The sequence below is a fragment of the Mycteria americana genome, chromosome 14, assembly GCF_035582795.1.
Source record: "Mycteria americana isolate JAX WOST 10 ecotype Jacksonville Zoo and Gardens chromosome 14, USCA_MyAme_1.0, whole genome shotgun sequence".
Classification (NCBI taxonomy): domain Eukaryota; kingdom Metazoa; phylum Chordata; class Aves; order Ciconiiformes; family Ciconiidae; genus Mycteria; species Mycteria americana.
Genome location: NC_134378.1, coordinates 3,027,221 through 3,041,154, shown reverse-complemented (window position 1 = coordinate 3,041,154; position 13,934 = coordinate 3,027,221). Strand labels below are relative to the sequence as shown.

General features: G+C 52.2%; 1 protein-coding gene across 4 annotated transcripts in view; it reads left to right on the top strand.

The window, feature by feature from the left end:
• The first annotated feature begins 3,017 nt into the window (after window positions 1-3,017).
• The window catches only part of RALY (RALY heterogeneous nuclear ribonucleoprotein), a 142,160-nt gene continuing 131,243 nt past the window's right edge, over window positions 3,018-13,934 (top strand). For 3 of the 4 annotated variants that reach the window (XM_075517127.1, XM_075517122.1, XM_075517126.1), the window contains exon 1: window positions 3,018-3,171. The gene's annotated coding sequence lies outside the window, so the exon portion shown is untranslated. Of the gene's footprint in view, window positions 3,304-13,934 lie in introns of all 4 variants that reach the window. The other variant, XM_075517123.1, reaches the window with a different exon arrangement.

The window sequence follows — 13,934 nt, the reverse complement described above, 5'->3', positions numbered from 1 at the left end:
CAGATGGGTGGCTTTGTAAAGCAGTGAAAGACTGGCTGGACAGCTGGCCCCCAAGGAGGTTAGGGGTTGGTCGTGCTCTACCTGGAGGCCAGGTACAAGGGGCAGTACCTCCCCTTACGAAGGGCAAGACCCCTCAGCGGTCTTTCCCGGGACCTGTGCTAATAAGCCCTAGCAAAGCCCTGAGGAGGGGGCACAACGCACCCTCGAGTTTGCAGATGACGCCAAACACGCAGTCAGTGTGCTTGGGGGCAGGGCTGCCACTGAGCAAGGGCTGGTGGAACAGGCCAACAGGGATCTTACGGAATCCAGCGAGGACACACGCAAAGCCCTGAACGCAGGGTGGACTGTCCCCTCGCCCCGTACAGGTTGGGGACTGACTGGCTGGAGAGCAGCTCTGCTGCAAAGGCCCGCGGGTGCCACCGGGCAGCAAGTGAACCGTGAGGAGCAGTGCACCCTGGCAGCAAGGACAGTGACAGCGGACCAGGCCGTGTGGTCAGTGGATGGAGGGCGATGCCTGCTCCCTCTCCTTGGCACGTGCCAACCACATCTGGAACAGCACATGCAGTTGGGCCACCCCTGGGACAAGAAACGTGGTGCTAAGCTGGCGTAAGCCCAGCAGACTCCCAGGAGGTTGGATGAGACCTCCAGGCCCCCTTGCAGCCTCAGCTCTCCTGGGATTTTGTGGCTCCTCAATCCTCTTCCCAAACCTGCTGCTGGTTTGCTCTGTAGCTGCAGCTTTTTATTCTCATGACAGGTCTCAGTCTCCATGATTACAACTACGTTACTTCTCCATCCCATGAAGGGGACACCCCAAAACCAATCATCTAAATCTTTTTAAAAAATAAAAATGACAAAACAAAACAATTCCCAGGATCTGTGCTCAGGAATGTCACAGGGGAAGAATAATTCTTTTTGTGATCAAGAGACTTAACTTGAAAAGCATCCAATCTGCAGCTCTCCGTGGGGCACCTTTCTGCAGGGTTATTAATAAGAAATAATTGTTTTAAGCGCAGAAAAGTATGTGTACTTTCTATTCCCTTGCAAAACCCCTGCATCATTTGTCCTTAATGAATAATGAAAGATGCTTTTGTATTGCTTCCCACCCATAGACTTTAAAGTGATTGTTAAGCAATAATAAATAGGACTTTAAAGAAAATCAGTTTTTGATGAAAACTTAATTCTGGGCTAATATGGGAAGCACCTGCTTTTGCAGAAGTTCACAGATGTTACTGGGGCTTTTGTGTGTGGAGAATTTTGGTCAAAAAGCTGAATGCCCCAACACTGGAAAATGCTAAATTCTTCTGAAATGCTGTTGCATAGCTCCATAGAAATGATCACCTGGTGCCCCTCGATCCTCCTTCTGGAAGGAAACCAGGAGACTGCCTAGCCCAGGATACGCACCTCGATACTCGGAAGGCAGGACTGCTGTGATCCACTGTCTCCCCCCCCGCGGGGGGGATTTATCACGGGAAGCGAAACCCAAGGAGGAGATTGTTTTCCGACGAGAGAGGGAGGGAGCACGGTGTCCCGTGACAGACTGGGGTATTTGGATTTCGGGGGAAAAGCCCATGTATTAAACTGGGAAGCTGATGAGGTTCTGCCTTTCAGCCTGTCTTTGGGAAACCCAGTCTGCAGGTGAAAAACCGCAGCTTGGAAGAGATATGTAAGTTGCCCAAGAAAAATTAAGCTGAAGAATAGTTAATTCTTCACGTTTGGGTTGGTAGGTACCCAGAGATCTTGCCTCCAGCCCACAGTCAGTCAGGTCTTGATGCTGGCAAGAGAGTTCACCTTATTAAGGGGTCTCCTACGGAACCACCCAACCTTCAGAGGTACCTTCTGAGCCCCTCAGCACTCCCACCAGCCTCCGCAGGAGCACTTAAACGCCACCATAGTTATGTTGGCATCAATGGAGAATACTTCAGGGGGGATTTGTCTCTGCCTCGGTTGCCAGTGAATCGTCTGTGCTACGGCGCTGTCCCAGAGACGTTTGAACAGGAACGTCCCGGCAACGTTCGAAGCGTTGCAGCGAGCCCGGCTGTGACGGGCCGCGCCCGCAGGTGGGCTCTTGCCCTTCAGTAACACGCTGCGGAGAGCTGGGCGTTAAATCATTGCGGTGAACGTCCCAGCGACCCGAACGTGCTTCCCCCAGCTGGGGCCGCACCGTGCCCGCGCCTGCGGACCCTGCGCGCACATCGCCAGCTGATGCCGCGGTCCGCGCTGCCTGCGTCATCTCTCACACATCTCTGCGCGTGTCTGTCCCTCTGCTGCCGGGGCTTTTAGCGGGGACTTCCCACACCTTTACTGAGTGATGAAATGCTGGACATCGGGTTTGGTAAGAAAACATCCCCTTCCTAAGAGAATTGGTTTTTTTCCTCGTGAGTGTGAGGAGCAACCCAACGCAGAGCGGAGGAGCCAAGCTGGCAATCGGTCTGTTACAGCACACGGCTGAGGAAGAGCGGCAGAGCTGGACTTCCAGCTCCGGACCCGGGAGCGGCTCCCGGCGTGCAGCCCCCCGGGCCGGATTCCCCGTCCGGGCCCGCGCTCCCCGGGGCTCTGCCGCCCGGCGCGGGCAGACGAGCGCGGTCTGCGGGTACGGACTTCGGCTGCGGCGCGGGCGAAGCCGGTCCGCACAACGAGCGAGCGGCGCTCGGGGAACCCACCGGGGGCTGCAGCTCCGGGAGGCGGCGGGGTCGAGCGGCGGAGCCGGCCCCCGCCGCCCCCGGCCCCGCAGCCCGGAGCGCCCCCGCGCTCCCGCCCGGCCGGCCCCGCCCGCCCCGCGCCGGACTCTTCCACCGCGCCGGCCGCAGAGCGGGAGGGGAGCCGGCGGGGTGCGGGAAGCGGCGCTCCCCTGGGCCGAGGCGCGGCACAGCCCGGCCCCGCAGGACGGCTCCGCTCGGGCGGCTCCGCGGCGGCGCCGGGGACGGGCAGCGGCCGCCGGCGTGGGCGCTCCCCCCCCCCGCCCCCCTCCCCGCCCCGTGTCGCCTCCCCCCCCGGCGCGGCGCCGTGGTACGGTCGGCGGGAAGGAGCCGGGGCGGCGGGGCGGCGCGCGGCACTGTGCCGGCGGCTCCGCGGGCGAGGCGGGCAGGGCCGGGCTGGGCGCCGGGCGCTGCTCCGCGCCTCGTCCCTCTCCGTCCTCGGCCTCGTCGCCATCCTCCGGCGCCTTCCTGCTCGGTGAGTGCTCCCGCCCTTTCCTTCGTGGCTGCTCCCGCCGCGGGCTGCCGCCGGTCGGCTCCGCGGGGCTGCCCTTTGCGAGGCGGAGCGTGCTTTCCTGGGGCTCCGCTAGCAACGGGTGTCTGGCTGCAAGTGAGTTAGTGTCTTTTTACTGATTTTTTTTTTTTTTTCCCTTCAGCCTTCCCCTTTGCCCGCCGTTCGCTGCCTTGCTTGGGGTTTGTTTCCCCTCTCGTAGCGGGAAGGGGGAAGGAAGCGCGGAGATGCGGCACCGGCGGGACGGGAAACTTTCGCGTTTAAAAGCGGGTGCGGGGTGAAATCCCGTCCCCGCTGCTGCCGTGGGGCCGGGGTTTGACTCCCGGGCTGACCCCGCTCCGCCGCGGGGCTGCGGCAGCCGGTCCCGGCCGGGCCGCCCGGTGCTCGGGACACCGGTAACTGGTCCGGGGCGGGGGCTGGCGCGGGGGGTGTCCGCAAAGCCACCGGAGCGGTGGCGGGTTACTTTGCGTCTCCTGTAAAGCAGCAGCCCTCGGCTCCTGGGGAGAGGGTCCCCTCGGGCGGGCGGGAAGCTTCTTGAGAGGCTCCGCGCCGCCGGCACCGGCTGACGAGCCCGGCCGGTCCCGCCCCGGCCCCGGCCGGAGCCGCAGCCGGCAGCGCGGCTTGTGCCCTGGTAGCCCAGGGGCTTCGGCACACGCTCCTCAGCGTGTCGGTGTTGAGCCCCACGGCCGCTTAAAAGGCGATTTTCTAGCATTTGGGAGTGTTATCTGTGGCGAATACGTTAGGGTTGGTGATTTCTCGAGGTGTTCGAGGTGATGTTTGAAACTCCAGCTGGACCCCCGGCTGCTCCCGGCACGGCTTCGGCTAGCCGGGTGACTAACAGCCAGTTTCGGCTGTGGCTTTGTGTTTGTGAGGGTGGTCCTGCGGCTGATTTCGTTTGTGATGAGAGAGCCCGCAAAGCTAGGATGTACGTTGCCTGTACGGAGCACAGTGTGGACGTGCACCTTCGTTTTCCTGACTGTGCTTCGAGCGCAGTTCTCCAGTTTGTTTGTTGGCGTGGGGAGGACCTGGGCTAAGGCAAAGCCAGGGAACCAGCCTGCGCTGGGCTGCAGGCTCCCGGGGCTTTCCCGTTCCAGCAGCCGCTGTGTTTTCTGGTAGCTCTCCTGCTCAGGCTTTAGTGGAGACTGAAGTCGATAGCATCACGGCTGACTTTAGCTGACTTTCGAGGCCAGAAAAGAAGGACCCCCTTACTTCATATTAAGGACGTCATTGCCGTCTTTCCCCTGCAAATGAATACCGTAAGGTAATCGATAGCCGGTGCCAGGGTTTGCCGGGGTGGGCAGTGCCTGTCTGCCGCTGCCGGTGGCTTCTCCGGAGCTGGCAGCAGCAGCGCAAGCATTGGACTGGTGCTCGCTCTGGACCTCGGCGCCCAGGCCGAGCCTGTTTTCCTTGGCTTTGGGCAGTGCTGGCTGCCATGGCAGAGGAGCAGTCGCGGGGTGGAAGGCGTAGGCTGTGTTGCGGGAGCTCTGGATTGTCTCTGCTGTAAAGAGGAAGCCGGATCTCTTCTACAGGTGCTTCCACTCTTGCTTTCCCTTTCTCAGCTGAGAAAGGCGGAGGCGGCACTTCCACTTGTATTTCGTCCTGTCCTTTATTCTGCGGTTTGTTCCGATTTGGGCTCTTTGCATTATTTTCTCCTAAGGTAAAGATAGGGACGGAGTTTGTTTTCTAAGCAAAGCCAGCAGCAGAGCTCCTGGATGAGGAGCCTGTGCTGACGGGGTGTAAAGGGAAGGACTGCCTGTTTCTGATCCTCACCGGTGACCAGGGAGATAAGGAGCCTGTGTCATCAGCACAACCTCAGGGTAAACCACGGCGATGTGGCTCTGTAGCATCCTTTATGGGCTGCCTACTCGCAGTGACAACTTGTCACAAGGTTTATTGCTCACATTCCTGGAAGTCTTTTTATGGCTCTTGTTTTCGGTGAGCGGCGTTCGGCTTGGCTGCGTGCGATACCTTTCTTCATGAGGTGCATATGTTAAGATAGATGCTCATTTAGTTCACCGTGCTGTGCCTGTGAAGGATTGCCTGTATTTTACTTCTGTCAAGCTAATGTTGTAGATGGATTTCAGGGGAATGGCAAAGCAGAAGAAGGTGGGTCTCTTAAGAACCACTTTCTTTAGAAAAGGCAGATAATAGGCAGTGAGTTTTGGAAGGATGTTTTATTTAAGGATTGTAAAGAGAAGATTAAAGCTCTTGACAGAGAACAATTTATGTGGAATAAGTGATGGGACTTGATCATTCAGAAAAATAACACGCGAACACGTTCCCAGCACCAAGAGAGCTTTCAGCTCTCCTTGTCCCAAATTATTCAATAAAAGCAACAGAACTTCTTTGATTTGAGTTCTTTATTGATGGCTGCATAAGGAGTTTTCAGACCTAGAAGTAAACTTGCATCTACTCAAAGAAAATGGCCTATGCATATAGAAATCTTTGATACACTAAAGGTACTGCAGAGTTATCCAAGATGTTATTTATAGGTATTAGAGGTAGCTGTGTCTGTCTTGAAGAGAATCGCAGCTTTTCTTTCCTTGCCCCCTCCTACTAAGTTACCGTTTTGCCTGGCATGGGGTTGTGTTCCTGCGTTTGAAGAAGCGCAAAGGCGTTGCTTGCAGAATCGCTGAAACGAAGAGGGTTTGTGGAGGGGAGAAGAAACGAGGAATCAAATTTTGGGCCCAAGTTTTGATTCCAAAACAAGTTGCTCATTCTTTTCACAGCTTGAGGTTTGTGATGGAAAGGTTGAAAATGCCCAGCAAGAAAAACGTGCTAGAAAAAAAATCTGAAGTAAGCTAAACAGAGTGAAATTCAGAATAAACCGTCATCAGAGAGTGTTTATAAACCTTCTGGAGAAAAGGGAGGGAGGAACCATTCGGATCTATAACAAGTTCTTTTTTATAACTGTAGAGCTTTAATTATATCGTTTAAAAAAAAAAAATTCCTAAATGTGTGCTTTTTATACCTGTGTTGGTAGTTGAGGCTAAATCTGCAGAATTCATGCTGATCTGGGTAATCTGAATCAAGCTGAATAGCAAAGAGGCTCTTAGGAGAATCTGAAACCCAGGAGGCATTTTTCAGACCTGAGTTATGTCACTTTTTTTTAGAGGTGCTTCAGGCAATTGCATTTTAAGAAGACAAAGCTTTTGTTTTCAAGCTGGCCTAGAAAAATGCCAAGGATGAATCCAAAGTAAAGGCTTTCAGAAGTTGTCATTTGTGATTAAATTGATCTTGCTGTTGTGCCCAAGAATTCTGCTGCCTTCCTCGCTGTGGTGTGAACTGTGTCTACTTTTATTTTTGCCACTGGTCCTAGTGTGCCTGTTTGATTCGAGTGAGTAATATTACATGGTGGTTCTCACCTGAAAGTGTGTATTTAATTAGAAGCTCGGGTGTCTGCTAGCTCCATCTCCGATAGAAAATTAATTGTATGTGCTTTGCAAAAGGCAGAACTAAGGTGACGCCAGGGCAGAGATTGATTCGGAACCGGTGTTTTGCAGAATTAACATCCGCTTGTAAGTGTCTGGTTTTGCATTTAAGATGCTGGAACTATCGAAGCCAAGGCTTGTAACAATGAGCAAAGACTTTTCTTTTGCATGTCTTGGGAAATCCTCAGCTTGTGTGGAGACAAGAAGGATGCGTGCAAATAGTGAATCTAAAGCTTTTCTTGCGGCTTCTCGTGTTTCTTGCAGCTTAAAACAATCAGAAATAGCATCCTGTTGTTGCCAGGCTGTGGGCAAACAAGAGAAGCTACTTCTGTGGAGCCTGAGATGGGGGATAGCGTGCAGGATATAGCAGGTGATGCTGAAGCATGGCTGTGGAAAGGTATATCGCCTGCAATCTATAGTTTTGTAAGCTCCCAGTGAGGTCCTTCTTGTTTAAGAAAGGTGAAATACTGGGAGTATTGTAACGGCTTCCTTTTCTTAAATAAAATAGGAACAGGTTTTGTCTTAAAATCTGGCCGCCTTAAAGCAGCATTGGCCTTATAAACAGCGTCTGAGGCTGTCTGGCCCGGGCAGGAGGTATCCCCGGAGTCAACCTCACCTCCAGAGACAACTGCTCTCTGTAGCTGTGCCTGCCTTTGTTCTGGATATCCAGGGAAAGGCTATAAGGGTGGCGTGAGTCATCTTTTTGGCTCTTGTGTAACACCGTTTAACACAAACAATCCTGTTTGTTCTGCTTACTGGGGTCTCTTGTATCTTCCCCCATGAAGAGAGCCGGGCGTGGATGTGCCCTCTCCGGGGGGACCCGACGAGCTGCTGCGGCTGTTCCGGGGGCCGGTGGATCCTGCATCTGTCACTCTGGCACCTAATAATATTTTTTTTTTAAAGTAAGCCTCGAGGATATCTTGAAACTAAATACTAACATAGAGCAAGATGCGCCAGGGAGAAGCTCCCGAAGCGAGACTTGGCCTTGCCTCTGTGGGGAAGGTCCCCCCCATTGATTTCGGGGCTTCTGAGCTCTTGCTTCTACCCTGCCGCTGGAGCTGAGCGGCAGAGTGCCGCACTCGGTTTCAGTAGCACTTCTGCACCTGCTGCAGGGTATTTCCTTTACTGAACATTCATTTGTAGACTTTGCCGGTGATGTTGCACAACTGTCTTTTTTTTTTTTTTTTTTTTTTTTTTCCCCAAAAAGTCTGGTTTTAAAATAGAAAACATAATGCTAAGGGGTGTTTTTCTAAGAAAACAAGAATGAGGTAAATAGCATGGGCACCTCTGGGCTATGTCCGTGTGAATTCGGTGATTCCCAGGTGAAGTCTGCAGCATCATCTGATGTGGTGCGTGGTGGTACTGAACAATAGGCGCTGAGAAGTGGCGTGGCTTTATCTGATGCTTTTGCAAGCAGCTTATATTTCAACAAATACAGCCACAGTGGGAATGAATGGGAACTCATCTTCTGGTTGCTACTACAAGCAGAAGAAGAACGGACAGGCTATAAATGCGTGAGCAAGAGCAGTAGCTGAGGCAGCGCAGCTCCCTCTCCTGCTGTGTCGGGACTGAGTGGCTCCTGCTGCGTCCTGCCTGCCTTGGACGGAGAACGCCCTTCCCCGCGGGGCGTCTGCCTGCTGGCGAGGGTACCGAGACATGGGAGTAAGGGTGACGGTTTCTGCCAGAGAAGATACCGTGGAAGCGATGGCAATGGACGCTTGTTCTGGAAGCTGGGAGTAGATCAGCGCTCTTACTCATTTTAATGTATGAATTCCTGAGTTCAGGACTAGGCTGGCAAAGGACGCAAGGTGGATGGAGGAGGTTGTTGCAGATGTTCTCCACCTGGGCTCTTGATGCCTTTATTAGTCTAAATCTCCTGCTTTCCTTCTGCCTTTAGCAAAATTTTTTTGGAAACCGGTCTTGGGAGCATTTGTGAGAAAAACGCTTCCTTTAGAAGGACGCGAGGAGCGCTACTTCTGTCAGCTCCCCTGCGCAGGGAGAAGATGCCTCTGCTTGGAGGTGGGAGGTCTGTTTGAACTGAACTTGCGGATGAAGCCCACTGCAGCTGCTTCTGTGGGTGTCCTATGACAGCCTGCTGGCGGTGCGGCCACGTTGCCTTTCGCCTGGCCGTCACTCCCTCTTCTCAGCTGCATCCTAGACTTGCCAGGACTTCAGGGTGACTCTCCTGATCTGAGATATGACCCCTATATAGAAGACTGCAGATGGTTGGTGCTCCAACATGATTGTTTTTTTCTAGATAGATTTGAGAAACTCTGTGACTGCTCTGGGCCATAACATTGCAGAGCCGGTGGTTCTGCGTGGCCTGACTGAGCGTGTTCCTGCTGGAAGGGCAGCGTTGTGGTGGTTTGGTGGTTCAGCAGCTCCTGGTTTCTGTCCCTGTCTGCTTGCAAAACAGGTATTTGCTTGTGACTGTTGGTTCTGCAGCAACGTGCAGTGCTTACAGCTCTTACCAACCGAAAGCCCTGCAGGGCATCTTTTGGGAGTTGGTAAGAGCTATAAGCACTGCAGAAACCCTCTTGAGCCCCTCTAGTAACTTAGGCTTCGTGTTTAAATTTTTTTTTAGCTCTCGCTCCAGAATTTAGTCTTGTGTGCAACTCTTATTCATGCTCATGCGTTTCACCAGGCCAGTAAAACTTGGCCATGCAGACACGCTGCTGGCGTCTGTGCTGGGCTTGAGAGGTCGCACGCGCTCTCCCCCAGCCTGGTACCGGAGCCCAGGCACAGAGCTGCCCACGTTGCTGCGGGCGGTGCGTCTCTGCAGACACAGACGTGGGTTGCTGTAGATCACGTCGCAAGGATGCGGACCTAGACCATGGAACTGGCTGTGTTTGTCAAACTACTGGAAAATCCTTGGTACAGCTAAGCGCGTGCAGCCAGCGCCCTTTCTTTACCTCCAGTAGCATCTCGGCACCCGCGCGGCACGCGTGATGGTGAAGAGAAACATCCCATGGTAGCTTCCACTGGAAGGAGGCCCTGTGAAGCTGATGCTGTTGAACAGCCTCACCAGCTCATGGGGAATGGCTGCTGCCACTGATACGCATCAAAGGTGGGCTTTCTATTTTTTCCTCTTAATTAGGAGTGGAGTGCTTTCCTGCAGATGGGCTCCCCAGCCATTAGACTGTGGTATAAACAGCATTTTCAGGGAGGGCACGTTAATAAGCCAGAGTTTGCTAATACCTCCTGTGAGCAGAACCACACCTCGTGGTAGGAGAGAGGCAGGAAGGGCTTAGATGATTTTAATTAAAGTTGTTGTGACGAAGAAATTAAATTTGGTCTCTTGCCCCCCTCGTAGTACGAGGGGAGAGAGCTCAGCCTCTCTGAACTGAGCTATTAGCCTCCTTCTGTTTGCCTAGGAAAAAAGCAATTTCTTTGTCAGCCTTTGCCCTGGCTCCTGGGTACTGATTGCTTATTTATTTTCAGCAGCTCCCCAAATCGCTTTGAAGATGGACTTAAACATTGATAATCTCTTACAGTCCTTCATCTTTCGTTCTGCTAGCAGACATTACAAAAGGTATCTTAAGTTACCTCTTTTCCCCACATGAACGGGCTGTGTATATGGTCCAGGAGAATAAAGCTCTTTCAGCCAAAGTACAAATCTATCCACGTCTCTGCTCCCATGCTTTGCTCCCGCTTCTCCTGGATTCACCTTCCAGCCCAGTCTGGAAAGCAGCAGGGGTTCCGGGAAAGAAAATGTCCAAGTGCTACTTAATTTCAAGGCAAAAGCTACCAGCGCTCCGTTTGAGCAGGACCCTGTTTCCAAGCGGCTTGCTCTCCCCTTGTTGCAACAGCGGGCTCTTTGCTTTTTGTGCTGCTCGCTGAAGAGGGACGGCAGGGCTCTGCTGGGGGACGCTGTGCGGCCGGTGGGATGCGGCCGTGAAAGGATGCCCGGCACCGGTAGCTGCTGGCAGGGTAGTTTGGAGAAGAAACTTTGGATCTCTTCCTTCCTTTCCTGTTTGAGCACTGAGACCTGGCAGGGCTGGGGAAAAATACCCCACAACAGCAGAGCGTTTCTCCTGTGTAAAACAGGCAGGAGAGAGTGGAGGTGGCTAATTCAGTGCAGGAAAGCCCCGAAGCTGCAGTTGAACAGGAAGCGAGATTTAATAAATCATTACATAGTGTGCTTCTGATGGTTACTTTATGCGGACACTTTTTTATGTTAGCGCTTAAATGGCTCGTACCAGCCTCTTTCCCGAGTTAACCCGCAAGGGAGCACGTTACTGGCGTGTTATGTAGATGCACAATCACCCCCGTTCCTGTAGCGCGTCCCGGGGTGCCGGGAGAGGAGCTGCTGGAGGGCCAGGGTGCGGAGGGGGCTGCCCAGCGGCAGGGTGCTGAGCAGATGGGTGGTGCGGTGGGGGAAGAGGCCCTGTGTGTGCCTGTGACACAGGCTGTCCTCTGCATTCATTGCTTTTATTATCATTTCCTTCTGCAGTTCAATTTGCGGATGCCGTATCATCATCCAATTTTGTGTGCTTCTATGCCTGTTCAAATACTGATTTGCAAGAAGAGGAAAAACGCGGTGCTTGTGACCGCAGAGTGAATAGATCGCAGCCATATATGTAGCATAAACATCTCTGGTTTAGTTGTGAGGTATTGGTGCGTGGGATTCCGGCTCAGCAAGTCACGGGCTTTCACCCATTGCGTCAGGCTTGCCCCACGTCTTCGCAGCCGGGTTGCCAATGTATGGGGGGTAAATGGTGTATGCTTACACAAAGCCTTTTCTCTAGAAGTCCCAAAAAAGGGGATGAACTCCATGCTTCGGCAGCCCACTCGGGCTGAAAAGTTGGTGCATCTTGGGGCAAAACGCAGTTGGACAAAGCAGCCCAGCAATAGCTTATAAATATAGGCGCTTTTTTATTTCTTTCCTTGGTTGTGACAGGAGCATTACCAAGCATTTCCGCAACCTGCAGTGGTGAGAGTGATGTGAGTGAGAACGCTTTGGGCAACGATGGAAAACAGCCTTCAGATCCACTGAGTTGGTCCTTGAGAGAAGAAAACGCTTTGGGAAGTTCATGCCCTCTGCCTGTGCTGGACTGGTGTCCTGCCTGTAAGAAACAGGCTGATGCTGATGAGCTGCTTGTGCCCGATTGCAGCGGGCGAGGACTTCTGCTTCTAGTGGCTGGCTTTTAAAATGCCAGCTAAGAGCAGGCAGTACGTTTGGATTTTTTTTTTTCTTTACCCTGAAGTTTGTCATCTTTTTATTTTGCCTCCAGAGCCTCGCAGTCGTGAGCAAGGAGAGTCTCTAGCAAGTAGACTAAAGACTAGCTGATAATAGATGCACACTGATTGATTTGCTTCTTTGTGTTTGTTCCTTGAATTTTGTTTCTATTTGAGGTTTTCCAGTAAGAATAAAGAAGAGCAGGAAGCGATTGATAAGGCTTCCCGCTCTCTAGACTCACCGCTGTTTGTTTGTTTTAAACAAATATGAAAAAATTTGGAGGACTCGCTAGCCAGTCTTTGACATCTTTCCATGCAGTAAGATAGTATCTGAAGCTCGCTGCATGTAGCTAGAGAGAAGTAGCTGTGGCTCTGGAGTTTATGCTCTAAATATATAAAAGGTAGGAGGGCATGTGACTTGGCCTGGCCTTGGGTGGTAGCAGAGCTGGGAATCAGGCCAGGTCTCCTTGCTCCCAGTTCGCGCTCTTGGCTGTTAGTTACACTGCTCTGTTGTTCCTCCTCCCTCAAAACCTGCCTGCAAAAATCTGACTTGCAGCCGAAGTAGTCGACAGTGTCTTGTGTGCCTGAGCCCAGCCTTCCGAGCCCGCTGCCTCTCCCTGTGATTCCCATTCCTAGGGGCTTTACCCTGTCACAGCTGATTTTCTCAGAGAGGACTGGACTCCGGGAAATGCATGGCATGTGATATTTAGCTCGGTGCCGGAGCATAGCAGCCGTTTTTGCAAGGCTTAGCGTTGGCTTGCAAGGAGGTGACCCTCTGCTGGGCACCTTCCTTGCTAGGAACGTGGTGGGTCTGGCTGGAGTGCCTTAATTTTGCTTCATATTGCTGCGTCTACTTATTTTCCTACCTTTTTTGTCTCAAGATTAAACTCTGGCATTCTCTTGTGACAACAGACACCTAATGCACTTGGGCTTTTGATAGGTCATCTGGATGCTGCAGAAGCGTGCAGCTTATGTAAAATAAAGGTGGCTTGCACTAGTGCTGGCGCGATGCGGTTCTCGCCTGATCCAGGAGATGCAGTGCTCTGTTCCTGCACTTGTGCCGTTAACCGTCGTGCAGAGCTGCGAGGGTCCCTGCGGGACAGATGTCGATCCTTCAGACTCCTGCCCAAAGTTACCGGTGCTTTCAGTCTTGGTAACAAAAGCTGTGTCTTAACAATCTTGAAAATGATCTGTTGAAAAGTGTATTTAGAAAAAAAGATGGATGTGGTGATACTGAGTTCCAGTCTGGAGCCTGGTGCAGCACGCCTCTGTACAGCTGGCTTTTGTTCCTGCGCGTTTCCAGGAAAAGCAGGTGGTGTTTAATTTTTTTGCATTAAAAAAAAGTAATCTATGGAGTGCTATGTGAGGCTACTCACATCTGTGCACTCTATGTAGGTCAGATGTGTGTTCACTTCTTCATGAAGACTAAACTTGACAACATTTCCTTTCTGCAACCAGGGAGGGAGAATCACAAAATTCACGTGCCGACTCCATAGGGAATGCCCTTAAGGGAAGACCCCAAAGGGGACGCACATGCAGGTGAAGTATGTTAGATTTACCATGTGCTTCAGGTTTGTGACAATGAGCTTTATTGATGAAAGATTTATCTAAGCTGTGTATCCAGGGTTGATGGAGTGTCATATCAGATTAGCTTTACAGTTCAAAATACTAAATGCTTCTGTGCCATGCTTCCAGCAGATGCCTCTTGCTTTGCTCTGAATAAACGGCCTGCTTCCTAATCTCTGAAGCCGGTGTTTCTACTGCTGTATTTCTTAAAATGCAAATCGCTCTCCCTCTCCTTCCTCCCCTGCAGCCAATCCTGTTCTGATATTTCTGGACCTGTTCTCACTGAGGCTGTGGTGGAGGATAAAATGAGTTGAAAACAGACAACCTGTCTTGCCCAGAAGCATGTTAGGAACCTGATCTAACACACTTGAAAATGGTTGAGAGTCTCCCTTTGCTTTGATGGACATGGCCTCGGATCCAGATACGTTTGGTCTTGTGGAAGATGCTCTTCTAGGGTAAAATTAATAGGGATCAAAGATACGGTTCCTACTAATCTCCCCACTTGAGCATCGTCCTCTGATCTCCTTAGTTCGACTCAGTCCATGGAGTAGGTGA